Raw genomic sequence first — 22,427 nt, forward strand, 5'->3', positions numbered from 1 at the left:
ATTTTTTTAATTCAATGAAGATATTTTATATGTAGTTATTACTCATGGAACAATTTGTTAAATATATTTGAAAAGGTCTATTGCTAAATGTAGTGTGACAAGCAATGTAGTATTTAAAATGAGCACAAAACCAAATATATTATTCTGATTAAAAAAATTAAATGCACCAGACTCAAAATACCTTTGTGATACATTGCATGAACACGTTGGTTCTTCACTGGAAACGTTTGGCTGCTCTAATTTGGAAGACAGCAGCAAGACAAATAACAGTAAAATACTTTAATTTGCTAGTAAGACTAGTACAAAAACAAAGATTCACAAAGGGAGCAAAGGTCTTTTCATACTTGATTAGACTCAAGGACAAGTATTTTGTCTGCCGTGACTGTGACTGATACTAGATGTTTCAGAACATCGTTGGTAGGCAACAGATAACTTGTATCCTACATAGTTCTCCTTCTGGTTTCTGATAAGAAAAGGTTGACATAACTTTAAGGAAGCATCTCCAGATTTTTTTGTGAATTATTAGAAAAACAAGATAGTCTTGCTTAGTTATTTCTTTAAAACTTATTAATTTTTGGAGCTCAGCAATTCACAGTTGCCACAGCAACAGTTTTGACATCTAAACCAGACCTACTATGAAGAAATATTGGCTTTTAATTTTTTTTTCCCTGAATATTTCTTAAGCTTGAGTTATGAGACATGATGAGTATAATCTTTCATCTCTTAGGCATTTTCCTTTCTGTTAATACAAACATATTACACTAAAAAAATATAGAAGGACTTAAAAATTTTGGAACAGAAGAAAATGCAGCAAGAAAATCCCCAAATCAACAAAGCTTTGCCCAAAGGTTTCTCTCACTATTCTTGATGAAACTGAATCATGCTTGGCTATTGGGAAGAAGCTTTATGCATCATGGAGGACTGCAGATATTGGAGAGTAATACTGCAATGCAAGCTTCAGGTATTCAAGATTTACTGTAACAGGTCCAAGTAAGAGCTACAGGGTTTCAAATACAGATTTGGATATTCCAGCTTAAAACCTGCTGTCCTGCACCTTACTTGAGAGCATTGCCAAGCCAAGCCAATGAATCCTATTGTGTTTAGAAGTAAAATCTACAAGTTCATCTGGTTTTAGATGCGGGCCATGAAGATGTCTGCATCTGAGCTCATCTAAACTTTCTTCATATTCAGTGGGTAGAAACAAAGACCTGTCTTAAGGTTGACAAGTGTCCCAGGTGAGTTGTGTAGTAGAAGTAACCATTTCTCTTCAATTACTTTGAAGCAGCCACTGTAGCTGTTACCAATGTTTATAATGAAGTGTGAAGAGTCCCACCTTGCAGAAATGAGAGCTGCAGTGCCATAAGCCATCATAAATTCTCATCTGCTTGGAAGCATTTGAACCAATGAGGCCAGTCATTGAGAGGGGCAGGATCTGACCAGTCTCCAGAAGAATCCAGCCCATCACCAGAGATAATGAATGATCCATCACTGAGATGGATCATGGACTGGCTGGATGGCAGAGCTCAAAGGGTGCAAAGTCCGTTTGGAGGCCTGCAGTTAGTGGGAGTTCCACAGGGTCCAGTGTTAGGTCCAGTCCTGTTCAACCTGTTCCTCAGTGACATGGATGAAGAGACTGAGTGCACCCTCAGCAAGTTTGCTGATGAGACCAAACTGGGAGGAAGGGCTGACACACCAGATGACTGTGCTGTCATTCAGCGAGACCTGGACAGGCTGGAGGACTGGGCAGAGAAGAACCTGATGAAATTCAACAAGGGCAAGTGTAGGGTCCTGGACCTGGGAAGAAATAACATCGGGAAACAGTACAGGTCAGGGGATGACCTGCTGGAAAGCAGTGTTGTGGAGAAGGACCTGGTAGTTCTTTTTGACCACAGCACGGCCATGATTCAGCAATGTGCCCCCATGGCCAAGAGGTCCAGTGGAACCTGGAGTACATTAGGAAAAGTGACCAGCACATTGAGGGAGATAATCCTGCCCCTCTACTCTGCCCTGGTGAGACCACATCTGGAATAGTGTGTTCAGTTCTGGGCTCCTCAGTTTAAGAAGGACAAGGAATTACTGGAGGGAGTCCTGCAGAGAGCTGCAAAGATGATTAGGGGCCTCAAGCATCTTTCTTATGAGGAGAGACTGAGAGAGCTGCGTCTGTTCTTGTAAATATCCCAAAGAAATCTATTACACATTATTCATACTGGAGTTTGCTTCATTGAAGAGAGTATTTGCAACATGGTGATTAGGTATAAGTATTTTCTGACTGAATTTCACTTTGCCAGAACCTGAGAAAGGAAATGGAATGGGGGAAGTTAGAGACCATTAACACCAAGCTGCTACATTTCAGAGGAGGCGAGGTTCCAAGAGGACAGGGCAAAGATCAGAGCAGCCTCTGCTGTCAGAAAGACAAATATTGTTTATTGAGAGAATGGCAGATGACACTGTGCTCTGGAGAAAAGTATTAAACACTATCAGTGGAGGGAAAGGCTGGAGGCTTTTTGGGTGGCACCACAGCTGGGGCAGAACATAGTAACTCCTCTGGGAGAAAACATAAACAACAGTGGACCACTGTGACACCTCAGGGGACTGCATCCAAGATCTGTGCATTAAAATAAAGCCACACTACAAGCCCAGAAGTGGCAAGCAAGTGGCTAAAAATGTGCAAAGTCTCCTAATGCTGCAGAGGAGTGAGGAAAACATAAAGATCATGGAGCTGATCTCTGAGACCACCTTTCCTTTTCCTCACTCAGCATCTGCAGCACACGAGACGAGCTCTCAGACACAGGTGAGGTTCTTACTGCAGATCCCTGTCCCAGCCTTGGGGCCGTCTCCCTCCTGTGCACTTAGAGAGGGTGTCCCCTCTCTGGAGCATCCTACAGCAGCCAGGAGGAAGGGGTGTTGAGGTGGAGAGGAGGAGGACTGAAGTGTTTCTGCTTCTGCCTTCTCTTTGACTGGTGGTCAAAGCTTGAAACCTTATCCCTGATTTGTGTGCCTTAATTGTCTTCTGAATAGTGGACAACTAGTTCGTACTTGGTTTACTGAATGGCAGATTCTTTTTCCAGGATGGACAAAGTGATTGGACAGCTCCAGAAAGTAGGCTGCACTCTCCAGTGTACTGAGGGATCCAGCTCACATTTTCCACTAGATGCATGATTAAGTTTGATGATGTAGCCAAAAGGAACATTTCAGATTTCATTAAAGCTCCTGTTTCAGCTTGAACACAGTCACCCAAGAGATTTCTCCTGCTTTAAGTATCTGCTGTGTATGTCAGCGGTAAGGACAATGACTGTGGTTCTCCAGTTGAGGCTGGTGTAGCTGCGTGCCTGGAAAAGCAGGTGAGGAAGCTGATGAGGCTTTCTACAGACAGCTGGAAGCAGCCTCACAATCACATGTCCTGGTTCTCATGGCAGACTTCAATGACCCTGACATCTGCTGGATGAGCAACACAGCTGAGTGCGCGCAGTCCAGGAGGTTTCTACAGATCATTAATGACAACTTCTTGACACAGGTGGTGGAGGAGCTGACGAGGAGAGGTGTGCTGCTGGACCTTGTCCTAACAAACCAAAAAGAAGTGGTTGGAGATGTGAAGGCTGGAGGCAGCCTCAGCTGCAGCAACTGTGAGGTGGTGGATTCAGGATCCTGCATGAAGGAAGCAAGGCAATAAGTAGGACTGAAACTGGGGAGTTCAGCAGGGTGAACTCTGGCCTCTTCAAGGTCCTGCTTGGAAGAATCCCATGGGATAGGGCTCTAGAAGGCAGCAGGGTCCAAGAGAGCTGGTTAATATTCAGGCAGCACTTCCTCCAAGCTCAAGACCAATGCATCCCTGTGAGCAAGAAATCAAGTAAAGGGAGTAGGAGACCAGCATGGAAGAGTAAGGAGCTCCTGTCCCAATAGCCTTCATCAATAAGGTCTCCTGCCTAGTGGATGATGGGAAAGCATGATGGAATGTGGTTGTTCTGCATTTCAGTATGGCTGTTGATGCTGTCCCTCACAGTAGCCTTCTGGACAAGTTGTCCAACTGAGATCAGCAGGTACTGGCCAGTCAGCAGTGGTGTTCCTCGTGGCTCAATTCTAGGGCCAGTTTGGCTCAATATTTTTATCAAGGATCTGGGTGCAGGAGTTGAATGCACCATTAGCAAGTTGTCTGATGATACTAAGCTGGGAGCTGCTGTTGACTCTCTCGAGGGACAAGAGACATCACAGAGGGATCAGGAATGCTCCAGAGTTGATATCAGGAAACAATTCTTTACTGAGAGAGCAGTCAAACATTGGAACAGGCTTCTTAAAGAGCTGGTCGATGCCTCATGCCTATCAGTGTTTAAGAGGCTTTAGGAAAATGCTCTTAATAATGTGCTTCAACTCTTGGTCAAAAGCTGCTGGCAAGCACTGTGGCACAAAAGGTCCTGGGGTCCTGGTGGACACCCATTTGAGCAGGAGGCAGCAAGGTGCCCCAAGGTGGTGGCGAGTGGTGCCCTGGGCTGCACGGGGCAAAGCACTGGCAGCAGCTGGAGGGAGGTGACCCTTCCCTCTGCTCAGCATTGCTGAAGCCAGGCCTGCAGTGCTGTGCCCAGCTCTGGGCTCCCCAGGACGTGAGAGACGTGGGCAAAGTGGGGAGAGCCCCCAGTGCCCCTCCCCCACCAGGGCAGTTAGAATGCGATGCTGTGTTGACCCGGTGCTGGCCCGGCAACGGTTCTGTGCCAACACGGAGCGGCAGGGGCGAGAGCGCAGCTCTCATCCAGCAGCGCTACTGGCACTGGGACGCGCTCTGGGAGCTTGTCTCCAGCCTCCTGGGAGGTGTCTTGAGCCCCGTCAGTGTGTCCCACGGACAGCTACTCCTGTTCTTGTTGGGATGGGCCAGGTGAACTGCTGCCGCGGCTCCAGGTAGGTTCCCCCCAGAGCTCGGGGATACCCCGGCACAATCAGACCCCACAGCAGCCGCTTTTCTCATGCCCGACACCATCTGCTCTGCAGGGACGACCCTGAGCCCGTGCAGCAGTGCGTGCCCGTCCCGGCGTCTCACGAACCACTGCTCCGGCAGCGCGTGCGGGTGACCCAGGGCCGTGTGACGAGGAAGAGGGACCTCCTCCTCTTCAGCGACACCTTGGTCATTGCCAAGCCCCAGTAAGACTCGCAGTGTCCAGCTGCCTTTCCTCCCAAGCCCTGGCCCTGGCACCAGAGCATGGACACCCCAGGAGCAGCCCCAAGCCCCCAGCACCCCGGTGCTGGATGCACCCACGGCTGTGCCCGTGGCAGGGGGACGCCAGAGGGGAGCCATGGGGCTCGGCCACCTCCGGTCACTCCCTGCCGCTCCTCTCTGCAGACGTGGCAGCGCCCCACGCCCACAGCTCTGCCTGTCCCTGGGCCAGCTGTGGGTGCTGAGCAGCGGGACAGGGGCAGCTGGCGATGGCGCAGAGGAGGAGGACGGCAAGCACACCACCTCGCTTGTCCTCGTCTGGCCCTGCAGCTTTTGTGTCATCGCTTTCCGGTGAGTCTCGGTGCCACGTCCCACGGCAGGGCTGGGCAGCGCCCCTGTCCTGCCCCACGGGGCTTCATCCTGACTCTGTGGCCATCCCCACGGGGCAGGGCTGTGCTGGCACCCACCTCTGCCCACAGGCTGGGGAGCAGCAGCACTCAGGCAGTTTCTCCTCTCTTTCTGCAGCTGCCGGGCAGTGAAGGAGCTGTGGGTCAGCGCGCTCCTTGGGTAAGCCCAGCTGTGCCCAGCCAGCACCTGCCCAGCCCCGTCTTCAGCACCGCCGCTGCTCTCCGCTCCACTGCCGGGTGGTACCCGGCTGCTCTGGGGCAGCTTGGAAGTGCTCCAAGTGCTGGTGGGGGAGGGAAAAGGTATCATGAGTGTCACAGAGCTCTTCCCTTTCCTCTTCCCCATGCACAGACCACCAGAAGGAGTGGAGGGAGCCCGGGTTACCCAAATGCCCTCCTTCAAGCAGCTGCTGAAGGAGCTGAGGGGCCGCAATGCTGTGAGTGTCCCTCCTGGCTCTGCTCTGTCCCCAGAGGCTGCTCCAGCCCAGCACCAGGTGCATCGCTTCTCACCTTCTGCTCTTTTCCCCTTGCCCAGGCCATGGCACTGCACGCCAGCAGCCTGGAGAGGCTGGTGGAGAGCCAGGCAAAGGTGAGGATCGCTGGGGGTGCAGTCTCGGTGGTGGTGAGAACAGCGGTTTGGTGAACACAGAGCATTTCTTGCAGGCTGGTGCAGAGGAGCAGCCACCACCAGTTGTCCCATCTGGCAGCGAAGGTGGAGTTGGCCACTTGGCTGGTGAGTTTGGGGAAGATGGGGGCAGGACGGCCCTTCTGTCCTCGTCTGCCAAACGGGCACCGGTGCTGCACTGGGGCTGCTGCTGCCCTTTCCGCAGGGCACGTCTGTCCCCATTGCTCTGCAGAGGGAGAGACCTGATTCCCTGGGGTCTCTTGCTCCCAAGTGATGCTTTTCCCCTGCGTGCGGTGGTGGGGTGACAGCACTGAGATGGTCAAGGAGAGCTCGCATGGCACATCTCCTCAATGGCTCTTTGCTCTCTTCTCCTTGGCAGCAGGTGGGACACCCGGGTGGAGGAGGTGGCTGCCCTGGCCCTTTGGGCAGCGAGGGACCCCGTCTGCTGCAGAGGCTGCCGAGCTGTCAGGCTCTGGCGACAGGGGGCTTCTGTTTGGCCGGCCCCTGGCAGCTCTCTGCAGCCAGGACGGCACACTGCCCCAGCCCACCCAGGTAAGCAAGCCTGGCCAGGGGCTCCCCATCCCGCTGGCTCCTCTGGAAGTGCACTGTCCTGATCAGAGAGAACCCAGATGGGTCTTGGGGACAAAGCTGGCTCCAGCCCAGCAATGTCCTCCTCTGTCCCCGCAGGACCTGCTGGCTCTTCTGCAGGAGCACGGCCTGTCTACGGAGGGGATCTTCCGGCTGGCGGCCGGCGAGCGCGCCTCCCGGGAGCTGCGGGAGGCCCTGGACAGAGGAGCTCCGGTCCAGCTGGAAAGCCAGCCGGTGCACCTCCTGGCTGCCATCCTGAAGGTGAACCCTGCTGACATGGAGCCCGGCAGCTCCCGGCTCTGCCAGCAAATCCAGGAGCTGCTGCTCAGCCCGAGCGCTGGGCTGGGGATGCTGCCTGTGCTGCCGGCGGCAGTGGGCACAGCCTGACCCGCAGCCCTTGCCATTGCAGGAGTTCCTGCGCAAGATCCCCTCCAAGCTCCTCCAGAACGAGCTCTATGAGGACTGGATGAGTGCCCTGCAGAAGACCAGCAGGCAGGAGAGGCTGGCGGGGCTGAAAGAGTAAGTGTGGCCAGCAGCCTGGCTGCTGCACAGGCACTGCCAGAGCCCCAAACTTGCCTGCAAAGCCACAGCCTGCCTGAAAGAGCCGTGTTTCTGCCAGACACCTCTTGCTGCTGTGGGGCCAGGTTTTGGGGGAAAGTGGCACAGAGGAGCATTTCTCTTCTTGGGGCAATGCTCGCAGACATTGGGGGTTGCTCCACAAAGGGACTGTGGTGAGAAGGGCGGGCAGGGAGAGAGGTGGCTGTGTCTCAGACAAGACAGTCCCTCTGCTGTGGACCAGGCATGGCCAGGGAGCCTTCCCTCGGGTGGGCTTGGCTGGGATCAGCCTGGGAGACCTATGGTGACAATGTCTCTTTTTTTAGTGTTGTGTTCCTGTTCCCGCAGGGTGGCCAGCAGGCTCCCCACAGCCAACCTCCTCCTCCTCAGGCGGCTGCTCACCCTGCTGCGCACCATCAGCAGCAACACCTGCACCAGCAGGATGACCACTGCCAACCTGGCCATCTGCGTGGGGCCCAACCTCCTCAGCCCACCTGAGGAGGACTCGCTGCCCCTGGACATCCTGGTGCAGGTGACAGGGAAGGTACGCTGTTGTTTGAAGGCCGGTTGCAGCCTGCCAGGCCCCCGGAGCTGCAGCTTTGCAGTGAAGTGAGAGTCAGGACTGGGAGGGGCTGTTTGATCCATTTTCAGCCACTGGGCTGGAAAACAATGGTTTGCTGCTGTGTGCAGGTGACGCAGCTGGTGCAGTTCCTCATTGAACACCAGGAGGAACTGTTTGAGGAGGAGGAAGAGGATGGGCATGCCTGTGCTTCAGCAGAGGAGTTGCCAGCAGTGGAGGCAGAAGCAGAAACCCCAGAGGTATGCCAGGGCCACAAACAGTGTGACAGAAAAGCCTCCCCCCTCAGAAGGTGGGACTGCTGCCACAGGGACAAGCAAGGTCATCCACCAGCCTGCAGCTCTGCAGAAGTGCAGAGTAAGGCTGATGCAGGTTGGCCATTGCACTTTGTGTGGTGATCCCACCAGAACTGGCACCGCTGAGCTGAGCAAACCCTTCCAAGGGCTGTGCCTTTCAGAGCTGAGATGGATATTGGGCAGGTAGTTCCCTGCCACCTCTTCACTTCCACATTTCCATTGCAGGAGCCTCCAGTCACTCTGGAAAGCGAAGACCTGACAAGCTCCTCTGGGGAGAGCAGGTAACGTGAGCTAGCTTTGATGAAGAGCAGAATGGATTCACGTTGCTAATGGCTTTACCTGTCTAACAATACTATTGGATGGAAAGGTTGCCAGGCTCTTCACAAGAAGGCCGAAAGAGAAAAGCAGCATGTGAAGAGGCGAGTGATGGGCAACCAGAGTGCAAGAGAAGAAAGCTGGCAACAGAGCTCCGAGGGTGGGCATCTAAGGAAATCCAAGCAGGCAAGAAGAACAAGGAGCCCAGGTGTGTAGCAGACTCTGCTGACCGTCTTTCAAAGCTCTGCCAAAGATGAAGCAGGGAGTTGTTGCAAGTAGCTGTAGACACTGAAATACTTCTTAGAAAGCTCGGTTTCCCCCTGAAATAATTGAGGGAAGTGAAAACCAGACAATAAAAAAGCAGCATGTTTTCCTTCAGACCTGTGTTTCTAGCAGGGGACAGCGAGAGATGCTGCTGCTGCTCGGGTTTTTGAAAGGACATCCCAGCTCCCCAGGGGCTCCGTGCCGAGCCCCACTGCCTGGCCAAGGGGCGCTGCACATCTCTGACAACTTGCTGTGTCCCAAGGGTATCGCATGTGCTGAGAAGGGGTCAAAGCAGCACCCAAGTGACTGACCCCATTTTCATTGGACTTCCCAAAGCATAGGGGATAAAGTCATGACTGTTCCTGCCTCCGTGGTTTGATCAGCACTTTCTCTCACTGTCCTTGTAGGTGGAGATCTATTTCGGCTGCTTGGATTTCCTGGATGAGCTCTGACACCTGGGCTTCGAGGGCCACGATCCAGCACCAGCACCACCTCGGCGGAGGCGAGGACAGAGACACCGTGCCCTCCTGCTCTGGCGGCACATTCCACCCGTGCACCCCTAACCAGAGCAGCCCCGCATGGCCCCCAGACCCATCCCAGCCCTCGCAGGAGGCCCTGCTGGCTCACCCATCAGCTCCGTGAGCAAACACCCAGCAGCTGTCACCTGTCCCCAAGGGCAGAGCTGGCATGTGAACTTTGGGTTACACGGAGCATGTTAGCATGGTGGTGCATATAATCTGCGAGGGACACGAGGGATGTGCTGGACGGTGTGCTCCATCACATAAAACCTCCGGGTTTTATCTCCAGCTCCTCATTCTTGGCAGACTGATGCTGAACCAACTCACTCCACTCAAGAAGGGAGCACCCATTGCTGCCCTGTGGCCAGTGCAAGTTCTTGTCTGCAGCACACAGCAGAATGCTCTTTCTTAGCATTGTTGCTCACACATGACTGGTTTGCAGTTTCCACCAGGTGAATAACTCCAGATCAGCTACATAAAACATCCCTTTCTTGCTTCTTCGGCAGATCAGCCTGTTCTGGACTGAAGCAAACACCCTCCTTTCTGTCAGTCATTACCAGGGTATTGAAAGCAGCTTTTCCAAAATCTGCAAATACTTAAATAGCCTCTGTTGTTTTGATCCTTGAGCCCTGTGTGATGTCTAATGGGGTCGAGCTCCTTTCAGAAGAAAAAATACAAGTGCCAGCCACAACAGGGGCAAGAATGGCAGGGCTGATCTGCAGGTCTTGCAATGATGTTGCAGGAATCAGCAAAACATGGAAATTCAGGTGCAGCTCGCCCAGCTGGCATTTGAAGTCTTTCAGATGCAGTGTCATCTATTCTTCATGGGCAAAGCCTCACTTGATACCCTCAACAATTTCTGCCCTAAGTAATTACACTCCTAACTGCTGTGAGCTCTGCACTGTGGCAAAACCAAGGGGATTTGGGGAAAAAAAAAGAAAAAAAGAAAAGACGGAAAAATAAACCCCAAATACCTTTTGAAAACAAACAAGAAATCCCTATGCACTCAAAAGGGAGAAAGCCAGATCTCTAGACCTTAGTGTGGTCTTTCTTACCATTTACCTGCCCTCCATTTACCTCCCTCTGTGGTTAACTGAGAACTGCAGATGAACATTTTGTCTGGAGTTACTAATGGGAGTCAATGGTGCAATTGTACACACAGTTGTATATTTGCTAGGGCTTCATACAGACTTAGAGCCTCTGCTGAAACACTGCAATACAAAGTTGTACGTACCACAGATGTCCCAATGTATGTTGGGGCACTTTAGAAATAAAGGATGATTTAAATGTCGCTAGGACATGACTGCAGGCATCCCAGCCATCTGCAAAGAAAGCCGTCTCAAATCTGAGTAGACAGAGTGATTTGTTTGTGATCAGACTGGATGGCCGATCCGTGCCTCTTCCCCTTGCCTTTGCTGGGATACATTGTATGGACTGGTTGCACTTTTGAGCGTTCCTTCATAAGTATGTCCTTCTAAAATTTCTTACTGTTTGTTTACAGAAATAAAGTGTCAAATGTATACCTGTCCATTCTCAGTATTTGGATGAGTCCTTTGCCTTCCCTTTCTACTTCTCGCTCCTTCAAATGTCACCCCGATATTTGCTCTGAATTGCCCTAGCTACAAAAACCTGTGTGGAGAATGCTCCCACTGGGGCTCAGCTATGGGGACACAGCACACAGATCTCCTTGGCAGAAGGGGAACTAGAACTCATGTGGGATTTGGCTCACTCTGTCTTCGGTGTCTGTGTTTGGACTCAGTGTCCACACAGCCATTACAGTGAGTGGATCTCAAGGGCTTGATGTACATTCCTGTGCGATCTGCTCTACGTGAAGCTGCTGTAGCAGGTGAGTTGGACTTGATGATCTCCAGAGGTCCTTTCCAAGCATAACCGTTCTGTGATTCTGTGATCACTATTACCCCACAAAAAATCCAGAAGTATGGTGAATCAGACATTATGTGGATATCAAGGGCTTGATGCAGTAGCCTACGCCTCGGCATCATTTGGGAATGATGTGAGATTCTACAGGTAGGTGCTCTGGTTTCTGGCTGTCCCCTCACAATGGAAATACTATCTGTAGGTTCTCTTTCACATTAGGAGACCAAAATGTACGAGTAAGGAGTTTCTTTCAAAACTCAGATGGAAGAAGGACATTTCTGTCATGTGGGAAGTTACTGAATGCCGCCTTTGTTTCTGTCTTTACAGTTAAGACTGGCCCTTAGGAATTATCAGGGCAACAAGGAGGACCCAAGAAACTACAGGCCAGTTAGCCTCACCTCCAACCCTGGAAAAGTGATCAGACAACTCATTCTGGACATCGTCTCCAAGCATGTGCAGGAAAAGAAGGTGATCAGGAGCAGTCAGCATGGATGCACCAAGGAGAAATCATATTTGACCAACCCAATAGCTTTCTGTGGTGGTATGACTGGCTTGATGGATGAGGGGTGTGCCATTTGTACATCCCCCTGATATCTGGAGCTTTCAATGGGGCACCTGATAGGTCTTTGGCACATTTTGTGTGTCATTGTGCCTTTGTCCATGGTGTTGACAGTCATGTCCTCCCCAACCCTGGGCAGGGTGGCTTCACCTCCCCCCAGCTGTGGGGCAGGATGGGTTAGACCCTCAGTGAGTTGACAGGGTCATCAAAAAAGGAGGCGCTCAGAGAAGCTGAGAAGCTTCTGGACCATATGACAATGCCCACAGCCAGATCTGACCAGGCTAGAAAACCGGGTCCCTGCCGAAGACCACCTTGGAGTGGTCTTCTCAGAGCAGAGAGTCTGTGAACTGGAGCCCTCTCCTTAGACTCACATGCCATCTAAGGAGACTTCCTTGGATTAGGAGTGCCTCAGCTCCTTCTGTGGATAGTGTTTTTTTCTCCCTACTGGATATAACCCTGAATGAGTCCTTGCCTAACTCAGGCAAGTGTGAGCCCTCACCCAACCCAGGGAAATGTTTATTTCTTCTGGGCACCCATGAGTGAGAGACCATTAGTTTTTTTTCTTGTGAGTGGATCCTCATTATCCTTATATTGTTGTACCCCAATAATCTACTAAAATGATACCCAAACTTGTATTTTATGTTGTTGGAGCAATAAATAATTGTATAAACCCTGTTTCTAGTTGGTTTATTGGCTACACTTTTCCACTTAGAATAAAGTCTGGTTTGGAACTTGCTTTCCACCAAAATTTGACTTTTGGGGTGCCTCTGGGACAAGGGGAGAGCAGTGGATGTTGTCTATCTTGACTTCATCAAGGCTTTTGACATTTCTCCTCACAACATCTTTGTAGGTAAGCTCAGGAGTGTGGGCTGGATCAGTGCGTGGTGAGATGGATCGAGAACTCACTGGATGGCAGAGCTCAGAAGGTTGTGATCAATGGTGCAGAGTCTGGCTGGAGGCCTGTAGTTAGTGGGGTTCCCCAAGGGCCAGTACTAGGGGTTCAGTCTTGTTCATTGTGTTCATCAGTGATCTGGAAGAAGAGACTGAGTGTATTCTGAGCAAGTTTAGTGATCACAGCAAACTGGGAGGGAGGGTTGATACACTGTAAGGCTGTGCTGGCATTCAGTGAGACCTGGACAGGCTGGAAGACTGGGCAGAGAAGAACCTAAAGAAATTCAACAAGGGCAAGTGTAGCGTCCTGCACCTGGGCAGGAATAACCCCAGGCACCAGTACAGGTCAGGGGTTGACCTGCTGGGAAGCAGCACTGCAGAGAAAGATGTGGGAGTTCTGGTGGACAACAGCAAGTTTCCTGATGATACTAGATGGTGTGGAAGGGTTGATACAACAGAAGGCTGTGCTGCTATTCAGGCCCATTAGTATCCTGGGGTGCATTAGGAAGAGTGTGTCCAGGAGGTTGAGGGAGCTTATTCTTCCCCTCTACTCTGCCCTGGTGAAGTTGCAGCTGGATAAGTGTGTCCAGGTCAGGGTCCCCCAGTTTAAAAAGGACAAGCAATTACTGGAGGGAGTCCAACAGCGGGTTATGAAGACAGTTAGGGGCCTACAGCACCTTTCTTATGAGGAAAGACTGAGAGAGCTGGGTCTATTCAGCTTGGAGAAGAGAAGCTGAGAGGGGATCTCATCAATGTTTATAAACACCTCAAGGGTGGATGTCTAGAGGATGGACCAGACTCTTTTCAGTGGTGCCCAATGATAGGATGAGGGGCAATGGGCACTGTCAGAAGCACAGGAGGTTCCATCTGAATATGAGGAGAAACTTCTGTACTTTGAGGGTGACAGAGCACTGGAACAGGCTGCCCAGAGAGGCTGTGGAGTCTCCTTCTCTGGAGACATTCAAACCCACCTGGACACATTCCTGTGAAATCTGCTCTGGTGAATCTGCTTTAGCAGGTGGGTTGGACTAGATGACTTCCAGAGGTCCCTTCCAACCCCAACCATTCTGTGATTCTATGATTCTGTATGGTTCTTCTTTACTCTGTGGAAATATTACATTTTTTCCTTCTTCATTAGCGTACCTGTGGGTAGGCATAAATGAAAATGCCCATTAACCATTAACCGCATCTACCCCAGACATGTGAAAAACTTTAACTTACTGTGCATATGGCAACTAAATTCTTGATGATGAACCAGGAGCTTTATCATAAAGATAAATCCATATCCTATGTTTTAGTACATTGTGGTGAGCATGTAATTTCAATATTAATTCTTTAAAGTTTACAATATACAGTTTGATCTTGGCAATACTTCAGCTATAGCAGCTGTATCATGTAATTTACTAAGAACATGTTCTCCTGACTGCAGTGTTCCAAAATGCAGTTTGATCCAATGAAATCTTGGATTTGCCTCTCAGAGATTTCCCTCAAGCTTGAAATTTGTAGCTGAACATTATAATTAATACATTATAGACCACATAATGTGCAACTGTACTCATTTGCAGAACAGTAAAAAATGTCCTTATATTGAAAATTGCTAATTTTTCATGTAAATATTTAATGCTTTTTTTAATTCATTAGAAAATGCCTGGTGTGAATAGTATTTCTTATTTCTAAGTGCTTATGTTCCTGCTAAAATTTTAATTTGGCCTGTGGAAAATAGAACTAGTAAATTTGAAAGTTTCTGTTTGAAAGAATACTTCTACTTCAGGAGCTCCTATCAAAAGAGAAGTGAGATGAGGCTGTGAAGTGTACCTTAAACTCCATGTGCTTAGAAGGCCAGGGAATCCCATATGACACACTGCTCTTCCCTGGTCCATATGACCTTGAGTAACTCAAAATATTTCATTTGTTCTCTTGTTTCTGTTGCTGCAAACCCCGTCTCCTGTTCCTCTTTCTGTACTTGTCATCATCCTTAATGTGACAGTGCAGAAGGGATCACAAAATATAATCCTTCAGTGCCTTCTGTGTCCAACAACTGTATTTTAGTAGCATCTGGTTTTATTCTAAACTTTTCAATATTTTGTTATTCAGCTCCTTGATGTTTACTCTTCGCTTATTTAATTGATGGACCTCAAATTACAGTAGTTGAAAAAGATCAGATCATATAGTATGCAAAGTACAGTTCACCAGATTAATAATTATTAATATTAATAGCATTATTTTAATGCACTTTTATCCATAAACACTTTTATATCACTTGGATATTTCCTTGTGCTTTATAAACAACAAGGCATATATTCTGGTAGGTTTGCACAGTCTGTCAAAAAGGGTGTAAATAAAATGACAACCCATCCAAAAATCTTTTGCTTGTAGGCAAAAACTACTCACTCTCAGCTACTGAATGGATTTCTACAAATAAAAGTGTTTTCCCACGACCTTTTGTTAAGCCAATTCAACTCTGTTTCTCATCTTCTTCATTTACTCCAGTTAAGAATGTCACTAACTAATATAAACATTCTCGAGAGAAAACTTCAATTCTTTCTCAAAGAGAGTATTTCCTTGATTCCAGAAAATAGTTTCATTAACCATACCAGAAATCCAATGGTATAATCCACTTCAATAGAGAAAGAACACGGGATTTCATGAGATTAATGTCTTCACAGCAAAAGGCATTGCTATGGGATTGTTAATGAGAACTGCAGTTCTAAAAATTCCAGTTAAGACACTCACGGAGCCTGTCCTATTTGTAGCCCAGTTCCTCAGTCCCCATCTCCTCTTGGTAAACTGGAGCTCTACAGCTGACTCGTAACATACTCCCTTTTGAATTGAGAAAAATCACTAACACAATAAATTGTTTTAAAAAACGTACATCATGAACAAATCTTTTCAGTGAACATAAAATAAGGTACAATATCAGGTTTCTATTAAAACATGTTGGTAGTGCAAGATTCAATACTACTTTGGCTGGCTGTGCTAGAGAATACATGATCTCTCCTGAGATGGTGGTTCTATATTTCAGAGGAAAATGTTTCTTCTAGAAATGGCCTTGTGCTTGAATTCATCAGCACCATTTAAGAATACTGTGGGTTTCTTCCCTCCAGAGTGGACCTTAAACTTTGCTTTGCACTTTATTTCAGGAAACTGCCTCATACAGCCACATCCCTTCAGCAGAGACTTCTCTCTGATGCTGCAGGAGGCCATTGACTGTAGTACCATCAAGACTGTTAAAGCCAAGCCTTGGTTGGACCAAGAAAGACTTGTTATATCAGAGTGGGAGGAAATAAATAGAAAATCACTCCTGAAGAGCCTATGGTTCTTCTACTGTCTGAAGTTTACCTGTAACCACCTATGAATATTCCACGTCTGGTGATTTTGTCTCTTCTGGTTTAGATATTCACAACACAGATAACTCAGCAAGCCATCTAGGCTCCTCTTCCAGTCTCTGAAAACACACAGAAAATCCTAGGGCACATTTTTAGATGTCTAAAATATGCCAGCAAAGCATGCTTTCAAAATACTTTTTTTTTCTTTGCATTGGTCAGGTAAGTCCCATCTATTGGCCGAAAACTCTAGTTGTGAATGTCTGTGTGAAAGCAAGTGCTCATCACCAGCATCTTCTGCTTTAGAACGTTCACTCAACACAGAGTTTTATTGCCTGAATGGTGCTTCAAAGGTAAATCTTGGCTTAGAGTGAAGACACAGCCTTGGCCCAATCTATTTGTAGTTCAATATCTTGAGAAAATGGGAATCCCTTATTGGGGCACCAGTGAGGTCACCAGTTAGTGAGCTAACAAGAAGTGCTGGTAGTTGGACATAAAAATGTGCTGAGTGCTCTTCTCTGCAGATGGTTTCACATCTTCAAACAATCTACTTCAGTAAGATTCAGATTTTAGGTAAATTATTTGTGTCTGTTACAAATGAATCCCCATTAAACCTGGGTTTACACTACAAAATCTAGCAGTTGCAGTTGATCTAGTAGCTGATCACTCAACCTCAAATTATTCAATTGTTGCATTAAGCAAGCACCAAGAGGTGTTTATTTCAAGTCACCAGCCAAAAATTAATGTGAAAGAGATTGTGGTGGGGATAGGATGTGTATTGGTGATCCCAGTGAAGTATTCCCACCTCCCTGCCCCATCAGTAAGGTGATGGCATGTTATGATCTTTATGAGTTTGCTCAGAAGCTCGATAGGGGAGAATACAGTCACACATAATTTAAAACAATAAGAACTGTTTCTAACAGATGGTCCTGTTGTCAGGCTTGCTTGAAATTACTTCAAATATATGTATTTATCTTGGTTTATTTTACACAGAGAACAGTACGTGAGCCAAAGGACTGCCGTTAGTGTAGTGCAGTAACTCTGGAACAAATAATCCCAGCTCTTCCCTTACTTTATTAAACAAAAGACTTGAAAACTTTGGAAGCAGTCTTGGTCACTGCAAAGTTGACATATACATGCCTCTCCAGTAAACTGTTCCTGCTAAACTTACCCCTTCAGTTATTATAACACTTCTCTTGAAAAGTAAATTATTAAGGTTAGCCATTTATTTTTAGGTTTATTGGTTTACATACTTGGTTTAGGCAGGAGTTCAACTCTGATTGAAACAAATATATTTCCAGTCATCATATTCAATGCCTATAAATTGTAAAGTGTTGTCATAGCATAGTCAGGAGCAGCTAGCCAAGTTTGTCATACTAAGCTTCTCCCATGCACCATAAGTAACATCAATTCATGCAATGGTAAGTAAAGCTCTGTGTACCCACTGACCACACGATGCATGCCAGAGAAGAGAGATGGTGGTAGATATCCATCTTATTTAACAGGCTACAGCAAAGACAGCCTGGACTTTCCAGCAGGTGAATTATGTTTGGATTCACACACATGACAGGGCACATCACAGAAGATCTGCTACTTCTGACTTTGTAGCCCTAAGACTAACTAGTCTATCCCAGTGACTTCAAGGGCAATATGCAAAGAGTTAATTTGCCTTCCTGTGTACCCAGGCAGTTTAAAGTAACTTTATAATGGAAGTGAAATTTATCTATATGCATGCTGTTCTGTGCAATACAAACTTGTAGTTGTTTTACCAAGGTAAATTCAGTCTAATGGCAACACCCTGGAGAAAACAGTCTTCAAATGCAATCTCAGGTGTTTCTCAGTTCAGGTGACTTGGTGGTTAAGAGGGAACTGAGGGAAATATTACAATAGGGGTTGAGGTACAATGAAGTCCCTGCAGGGATGTGGGTGGGCTCCCAGAGCCCAGCAAGATGATTCTGGAATCTCCGATGATAGTTCAGTAAGAGTTGTAAATTTCTAGTCCTAAAAATTGCAAAGCAAAACCTAAAGATAGTTCCAATATAACTGAAGTAGTAGTGACTGACTGACTGACTGACTGACAGCCTCTAGCATCCTCTGGGGTGTGTGGTCCACCAGACATTTCAGAATAGTTAGACGCATAATTCCTTCTTTGCCAAAAAGGTGGCTGGTGGGTGTCCACATGTGGACAACAGGCAAAGAAACCATTGACAACTCATCATCAACTTAGGTGAGTTGCAACAACACTTTATTTTCTAGTGCTATCCAAAATAAATATAATTGCTATCTGGATTGAAGCAAGGATTTGACAGCCTGAGGCATATCACAGTTTTTCCAGTTTACATTCCCTCTTGTTAAGCTAACATTGTCTATGTGAGTCCCACTAAATCATATCTTCTGCTAAATCCATCCCTGTAAATCTCTTAACTGGCTATGTAAATACATGAAGTATTCTCTTTCCAATAAAGCAAATATTTTAACTATTTTATTTCCCAACTGTATTTCCATGTTGTTCATCTACTCTTTTCCTAAGTAACAATGACCTTGAAAACAATAATTTCACACAGCAGTGCCTCAGCCCTGCCAACATAAACTCATTATACAGTGGCCAGAGGTTTGAATTAACAAGTATAGTTAGGAAACAGATGTATTGATTCAGTAACTATTATAAAATAACCTACTTATCTTTGTGCAGTACATTGATCAAGGTCATGGCTAATTGCATTAAGTGCATCACCTTTCTAAAAATCTTGCTATAAAAATCTTGCTATAAATCTTGCTATCTTGCACCTGGAATATTGTGTCCAGTTCTGGGCCCCTCAGTTCAAGGACAGGGAACTGCTGGAGAGAGTCCAGCGTAGGGCAACCAAGATGATTAAGGGAGTGGAGCATCTCCCTTATGAGGAAAGGCTGAGCGAGCTGGGGCTCTTTAGCTTGGAGAAGAGGAAACTGAGGGGTGACCTCATTAATGTTTACAAATATACAAAGGGTGAGTGTCATGAGGATGGAGCCAGGCTCTTCTCGGTGACAAGGGGTAATGGGTACAAACTGGAACACAAAAGGTTCCACTTAAATTTGAGAAGAAACTTCTTCTCAGTGAGGGTGACAGAGCACTGGAACAGGCTGCCCAGGGGGGTTGTGGAGTCTCCTACTCTGGAGACATTCAAAACCAGCCTGGACACATTCCTGTGTAACCTCATCTAGGTGTTCCTGCTCCGGCAGGGGGATTGGACTGGATGATCTTTTGAGGTCCCTTCCAATCCCTAACATTTTGAAAAAAAAAAAAAAAAAAGGAGGGTGGGGGAAGGGTAGGAGACCAAACAAAAAATCCTACTTGTCTGGGCAAACTCAATTCTGGAAATCAGAACCACTGTCATCATTCTCATTTCTTCTTGTTTATAGCGTAAAAGGATTTGAGTATTACAAACAGGCCCTTAAAAGCCCAGTTTCTGCTGCAAGAGGTTATCCTATAAAATTCAAACCTTGTACCCTGGTTCATATTTCACCTGCACCCTCAGGCTGTAGCAGCAGTGAATGCAATAGATGTCCTGGCTGGGCATCAGTGTAAATAAAACACACCAGCATCTGAAAGGCTGCTGGTTCTTGCTCTGTTCCTACATTCACAGGCTCTGTTTTCCTGGGAGTGTGCATGTAACCTGCCTGAACACAAGCCTTAATGCAAGCTAAAACCTGCCTCCCATTTAGGTTCTTTGGATAAAGGTGTTGAAAAAAGCCAGGCATGCAGGCTGAGCCCACATGTACCTTCAAAGTAGGTTCAAGAGTATTCCCAGTGAAAGTGTGTCTGGACCTGACACAGGAATATGTTTGCAGTGTATTTGTGTGTGTGCAACTTGTTAAACTGGAAGCAAAGTATGGCGCTGTTGGAGCTGCCTAATCAAAAAGCAACCCTATTATCTGTAGTTCAGGCAAACTGAAGTACCAAGTAAAACAAGGCTCTTTTTGAGAGGCAAAGCTTTAAGGGCGAAAGTGAGGAAAAGTTCAGAGAATTCAAGACTGGCTGTTTTAAAGGCACATGCAAGAGCATCATCCACCACACTGGGGCAGTAATTCCCTGTTTTTGTTTAAAAAGCAGGTGATGGACTGACTGTGCAGAGTCCCACCGAGCCCTGCCATCTCCTCCCCCTGAGCAGTGCTGGGGAAACATCCCCACAGTGACACACACACAGCAGTATGCACTTTGCTTTATACATAGACATACGTATATAAACATTTACACGTTACATACATATACATACATATGTATATGCTATACATACGTATATATTATACATAGACACACATACATTCACCAAACTTTCTCGTTTGATTTTTATGGTGCCTTGGGTGTTCTCATACATCTTTTCCTACAAAGCAGACTGTCAATTGAAACCTCAGCTGCAGTGAATCCACTCAAAGGCTACAGCAAACGCTGTGGAAAATGTTTCAGACTTAACAATGATGCATCTCAGTCACATGAGGAGAATAAGGGGCGATGGACAGAAGTTGCAAGAGGCTAAATCCAGGTTAGATATTAGGAAATTTATTTTCCCACTGGGTGTGCTCCAAGACAGGCTGCTCACAGAAGTTGTGTAGTCTTAATCTTGGAGATCTTCACAAATTGACTGGACGAATCCTTGAGTCACCTTATCAGGGCTTGGTCTACTTTGACCAAGAAGCTGGTCCAGGCGATCTATTGAGCTTCCTTCAAAACTAAGTTATTCTATAATTCTATGGCTCTCTGATTATATTAGGGATACCTTTATACATGTTTACAAGCTCCAGTGTCCGCAAGTGTTATCTGTATTTATCCAAAGCAACTCTTTGGGATCCTGGACCAACCATGTTCATAAAACCTCTTATTTGTGTTCCAGTAATTGAAAGGATGCAAGAAATCTTCTGAGATTTCAACATTTCACTTTTCCTTTGGTGAGTTTGGGAAATTTATTAATTTTTATGTATGACTTCTAGACTGATGACTCATCTAAACACAGCAGTTTTCCAGTTTTGTTTATTTTATTTTCCCAGCCAAGGAAAATAACCAAGGAACAAGCAGCCAAGCAAAAGCCCTGAGCAGACAAACCAATACAGGGAAACAAACATGGAGCCATCCCTACTTGGGAAGGCTGGAGACTGCAGAATGTAATATTTTTATTTAGCAGAAAAAATTATTATCCTAACCTGGCTCAGCAGAGTTTAAAAGTTGTCTAGAAAGTTATCTATCAATTCTTTAGAAAGGTGTTATATCCATTTTCTATAGGAGCACTAAAACAAAGCTCTGTAAAAGCAGTATGTCAAGTATAAGTTAATATAAATGTTATAAATGCTTGAACATGGAAATTTTTAACTCCTAAAATATGCCTGCTGTTACTCCTAAAGCTAAAACTCCAAGCAAGAAATGGTTTGTGCTCAGGCCACTCACCTATTTTCATATTATTTTCTTTGTAGCAACATCACTCTAAATTCTTTTTCTCTTGTTTCCCATCCTACACCACATTTTTTTTTATTTTTTTTTCCAGTAACTCTTCATTCATCAATGTTTGATGTGGATTTCGGAATAGCTTGGTGAAGGTGGGAGCCTGACAGAGCTCGTTCAGGGTGAGAAAAGCCGAGAGAGTGGCAAGCAGAGAACCTGCTCTGGGCTTACAGAAGATCACATGAGTTGGATTTATTTTGTATTTTAATTGCCATGGATCAGTTTTAGAAGGCTATAGGTAAATGTGAGTAATGTGTTGATTTCTTCTTTCCTTTATTCCTAAAGTTGAGCTAGATTTATTCAGATTTTGTAAAAGGCAATCTCTGTTTTTGTTCATTATTTTTTCATTGATGTAAATATTTCCCAGTTCCAACAAACATCCAGTGTTGTAGCTTTGCACAACGCTGTATTGTATTTTCCTCACTCAAAAAGGATAGGAGCCAGAGGTTTCTGAGTTTGGAAAATAGAGAAGGGAATTTGACACGGCAGTCCAGGAGTTCAAAGACAGCTCAGGGGACTCAGGGGACAGGAGGCAGCCCTGGGCTCTGCCCCGTGCAGGCAGCAAATCTCTGCTGCCCAGATGGGAGAGGATGAACCGCAGGACCGGCTCCTTCCAGCTCTGCACACACATGGTGACTGCTCCTCTTCACCCCAATTCTCAGCTGCTCTGGCTTTACAGTGATTGACCTGCAGAGAAGTGTGAGAATATAACCCTCACATCCTCTTTTTTGGTTCTCCCATAGAATCATAGAGTGTCCTGAGTTGAAAGGACCCACAAGGATTGAGTCCAACTCCTGTCCCTGCATATGACAACCCCACAGTTCACACCATGTGTCTGAGGGTGTTATCCAGTCTCTTCTTGAACACTGGTAAGCATGTATATTCTGCATAAATTCTTACATAAATTCTTACTGGCTAGCGCGTATTTGTACAAGCAGGAACATGGTGAGCTAGTGAAAGATAATCTATAAAATAATTTGATAATTTTACTCTAATTTGTTCATCCAACAAAACCATAGAAATT

Source organism: Streptopelia decaocto (genome assembly GCF_964273445.1).
Source record: "Streptopelia decaocto genome assembly, chromosome: 1".
Taxonomy (NCBI): Eukaryota; Metazoa; Chordata; class Aves; order Columbiformes; family Columbidae; genus Streptopelia; species Streptopelia decaocto.